We start from the raw sequence: 4,760 nt of genomic DNA on the forward strand, positions 1-4,760 counted from the left end.
GTCAGCGTATGAAGTCGCCACATGAACTGGACGAGAGGGCGGTGATGGTTGAGACGGTGGGTCCTCATTATGTGGAGGGACATCATCAGTAATGTCCTGGGGGTCCTCCTCCTCGGTGGATTGGGCTAGGCGATACTGAGGAGGGTGGGTTCCTCGGCGCTTCTCGATCATCTTCATACTAAGCATGCTTGAGATGCCTTGTGGAGAGTGAGGGAAGATGATTGGGCTGCTGTGTTGAGTTGCCCGAAGTGCCGAGCCAACCGCGTCACATAAGGCCTAATGGAGATGACCCCCTTCATATGCCGCTCCTTCTAATGTTGAATGGTGAGGGCAATGAAATAGGCAAGGTCAAAGACATGCCCGTGCGACATACACCATAGAAAGTAGGCATCATGAGTGCTGACGACACCAGTGCTCGCTCGCCTTCCTATTAAAGTGTGAGCTAAAATGGCCTGGAGGTGCCTCAGAGATGAAGGGAGAGCCGATGCCTTGGAGCGGCTAGGATTGTAGGAGGCAAAGCCAAGGGCGAGGATGTTCTAGCACCGCAAAGGAGAATGATGGATGTGGCGATTGAGAGTGTGGAGCTCATTCTCCTCTATGAACTCTTCCGTGTAAAGGCCAAGTGCGGTATCGAACTATGGGATGCTTAACTGGCGGACTTGACTGCTGAGGTGAAATTGGACTGTTCTCGGATCATCAAAACGGGTCATCACGGTCTGAAGATGAAATGTTGAGCAAAATTCCATGGTGAGCTCGAGATATGTCGACAATCTCGAAGAAAAGTCCCCAAGGATCGGTGGTGAGGAGGGCCCGAATTGCATCAACAAGTTAGACTTGTTCTAGCGCGGCCCAATCTATACAGCGGCCCAATTCCAAGGGTCGGGCCCGTAGAATCTTAAATAGTTCCTCCTGATTGCTTGATGGTAATTGGAGGAAGGGGTGGCGAATTTCTGCAGTAGGTCCCGAGGATGATCCCCTTTTCTATTTTTTTGAAGCGGGGACGTTAGTCTTCTTGCCACGTAAGGTAGACATAATGTACCTGTAATGGAAATTGAAGTGGAATGTGAATACTTTCCATGGGGCTTACATATTAACCTATACTATAACAACCAAAATAAAAGTGCCAAATAACCTTATGAGAATAAGTAATGGAGATATCTAAAGAATGAATTATGTGGGGTCAATAGCATGAAACTCATAGAAACAATGAATGAATGTAGCCTAATATACTAACTAAGAAAATAAAAAATTACCAAAACAAAACATAAAAACATAAATTTATCTACTATTCTAACTATGAATGTGCATGTAAAATAGTCAAATGGAGCATAGAAATCATGAAAGAAGCAAAATAATTGAAGAAGATTGAGATAAAAGAGTAACCAAACGTAAGAGGGAGGAGCTTAGGCGTAAAAAATGTGGTTGAAGGCGGCGCATGGGCGTGGCAGGAGGCCGTGTGAATCTGTAGCGGCTAGGGTTAGGGATTTTGGGTGAGGGAGATGATGAATAGTGAATGGTATTTATAGATTTTGGGAGACACGGCCCGGCGACATGCTCATGTTTCCCTATTTTTGCCTGTGTGATTCGCGAATTTTAAATTTGGGCACGTATGACATTTGGCCCACGCCCGTGCTCCTTTGGTGTGTGGGTGCACAGCCATGTCGTACGGCCGTGCCTGTCTTCGTTCGCTTCTCCCACACCCGTGTATGTAGGCCCAAGCTCGTCTTAATCTGATAGGTTCGACCACGGGTTCTAGACACTGCCATGGCGAATCCCCGTGCTATTTTCTCAGGTTCAACCACGATTCTAAGACACAGGCATGTCGCACACCCGTGTTGTTTTGGCAGGTTCGCCCACGGTCCTAACACACGACCGTGGCGACTTATTGCATCCCGTGTTGGGGAAAGTTTCGCCCTGTTTTCATACAGCCTTAGGCACGCGCGTGTGCCTGGCCGTGTGTGCTTTAGAAAGCCTGTGTTCCATGATTCGGTGAGTATGTTAGATGTTAAAAACTAAAAATTTGAAAAATTAATTTTCTTAATGCTCGGGTTGCCTCTTGAGAAGCGCTTATTTATAGTCTAAGCTCGACTTACCTCTCTGGTGTGTGTTCATGGTGGCTTGAGAAGTTTACACACCTTATCTCTTCTTTCAATTTTATCAACATAAAGTTTAAGACGAGTATTGTTTACCTTAAAAGTGCCGAATTTGGGATGACTTACCTCAGCTATACCAAATGGGAGAATGCTAAGTACTGTAAGAGGAATTTCTTCATTCGGTTTGGCAGTGTCAATGTGAGGATTTGCAGCATCTAAAGAAACTTTATCTCCAACCTTAAATTGATTTGGTGAGGTATTGAGCTCGTTCTGGCGTAGTTTTGGTTTATCATGTTTTCTCGGTTTAAATGTCAACCATTCATCTAACTCCTTGATTTGTAACATTCGTTCTTCATGTGTAGATCCTTTGTTGTGAATTGAACATGGCTCATGTGTGTCCTTCGAACTTATATCCTGCAAAATAGGTTGCACCATATGATCAGTCTTAGTAGAACAATTTGTACAATCACCTTTAATATTCGATGTGTTGTTCGGGTTATAAGCTTGAAGGGTGATTGTTTTGTCTCCTACACGAAGTGTGAGTTCACCTATGCCAATGCCAATAATTGTTCTAGCAGTTGCTAAAAAGGGCCTTCCCAAAATTGAAGGAACATTACTGTCCTCTTCTATGTCTAAAACAAAAAAATCAACTGGGTATATAAATTTGTCAATTTTAAAGATTACGTCTTCAATGATACCCCTAGGAAATCTGACAGTTTTATCTGCTAATTGAATGCTCATCCTAGTTTGTTTGGGATTCCCTAGACCTAGTTGCTTAAACAATTTGAAAGGCATAACATTGATACTAGCCTTTAGATCAGCCAACGCATTGTTAACATCTAAACTACCAATTAAACAAGGAATCGTAAAACTCCCTGGATCTTTTAGTTTGTTGGGTAGCTTATTCTGAAGCATGGCTGAGCAAACCACATTCAGCTCCATATGCGACCTTTCATCTAACTTTCATTTATTTGCTAGAAGCTCCTTTAAAAATTTGACTGCGTTCGGCATCTGCGAAAGTGTTTCAATAAACGGTAGGTTAATATGTAGTTTCTTTAAAAGTTTAAGGAATTTACCAAATTTTTCATCTGAGTGGTCTTTCCTTGTCGCAATGGGATATGGCACACGAGGTTTATATTCTGCACTTGTCGCTTTTTGTTTATTTTGGGCTACCTCATTCTTACCTTCGCTTACCATCGCTTCTGACCTTGGTTTTGCCACTAACCCTTCCTCATCTTGAATGGCAATTGCGTTGAGTTGCTCTCTTGGGTTAGATTCAGTGTTGCTTGGCAGGCTACCTTGTGGTTGTTCGGAAATCAACTTGGCGAGCTGTCCAATCTGAGTTTCGAGCCCCTGGATTGATGCTTGTTGAATTTTGAGTACCGTCTCAGTATTCTAAAAATGAGTCTCTGACACCGAGATGAATTTGGTTAGATCTCCTCAAGGTTTGGCTTTTTCTCCTGCTGGTATGGCGGTTGCTGAAAGGCTGGAGGAGGTGGTGGTTTCTGATTCCCTTGGCCTCCCCATGAAAAATTTGGGTGATTCCTCCAACCTGCATTGTAAGTATTTCTATAAGGATTTTTTTGAGATCGAGGATTATTTCCCATGTAATTTAAGTGCTCGTTCTCCATGTTGTTGCCATAAGGTGGGTATTCTGAATTGCTTGATCCACCTCCATTTGCTTCACACTGCATTATTGGGTGAACCTGTGAAGAACTAAGAAAATGATCAATTTTCTTATTCAAGAGTTCTACCTGATTAGAGAGCATGGTGACCGAATCGACGTTATAAACACCGGTTGTTTTCGTTGGCTTTGTCCTTATGACTTGCGACTGATAGTTATTCAGAGACATCTCCTTTATAAATTCATAGGCATCTTCAGGTGTCTTATTATTGATGGTTCCTCCAACGGCTGCATCAATCATCTGCCAAGTTGAAGGATTCAGTCCATTATGAAACGTTTGAACCTATAGCCAAAGCGGCAACCCATGGTGAGGGCACCTTCTCAAAAGGTCCTTGTATCTCTCCCACGCATCGTAGAGTGTTTCTAAATCCATCTGTACAAAAGAAGAGATATCATTATGTAATTTAGCTGTTTTAGTCGGCGAAAAATATTTTCATAAAAACTTTTCGGTCATTTGTTCCCAAGTAGTGATTGACCCTCGTGGTAACAAGTTCAACCATTGTTTAGCCTTATTCCTTAACGAAAAGGGAAACAACCGAAGGTGGATGGCATCATCAGAAACGCCATTAATTTTAAAGGTATCGCAAAATTCTAGGAAATTTGCAAAGTGAGCATTAGGATTCTCGTCCTGCAAATCATCAAACTGAACAAACTATTGTATCATTTGAATTGTGTTAGGTTTCAGTTCAAAATTATATGCAGCAATATCAAGTCTAACTATACTTGACTCAGTTCCTGATAAATAAGGTTTAGTATGATCATACATAGTCCGTGGAGCAGGATTCTGATTTACAGCAATCGCAGGAGGTAGCGAATTTTCTTAATTTTCAGCCATCTCCTCGGTTGTGGTTTGAATATCATCCTATTGCTCGTTCTCTGTGTATCTTAAGCTTCGCCTTATTTCTCTTTGGTTTCTGTGAACTGTGCGATCGATCTCACTATCAAAAAGTAATGGTCCTAATGGGTTTCTTCTAGTCATAAAC

The 4,760-nt window shown here is 42.4% G+C and overlaps 1 non-coding gene across 1 annotated transcript; it reads left to right on the forward strand.

Moving 5' to 3' along the window:
• Positions 1-4,076: 4,076 nt before the first annotated feature.
• Positions 4,077-4,182, forward strand: LOC121207918 (small nucleolar RNA R71). Its single transcript, XR_005903013.1, has one exon. It is a non-coding gene; the product is annotated as a small nucleolar RNA R71 (small nucleolar RNA).
• Positions 4,183-4,760: the final 578 nt, after the last annotated feature.

This window comes from Gossypium hirsutum, chromosome A01 (assembly GCF_007990345.1).
Source record: "Gossypium hirsutum isolate 1008001.06 chromosome A01, Gossypium_hirsutum_v2.1, whole genome shotgun sequence".
Taxonomy (NCBI): domain Eukaryota; kingdom Viridiplantae; phylum Streptophyta; class Magnoliopsida; order Malvales; family Malvaceae; genus Gossypium; species Gossypium hirsutum.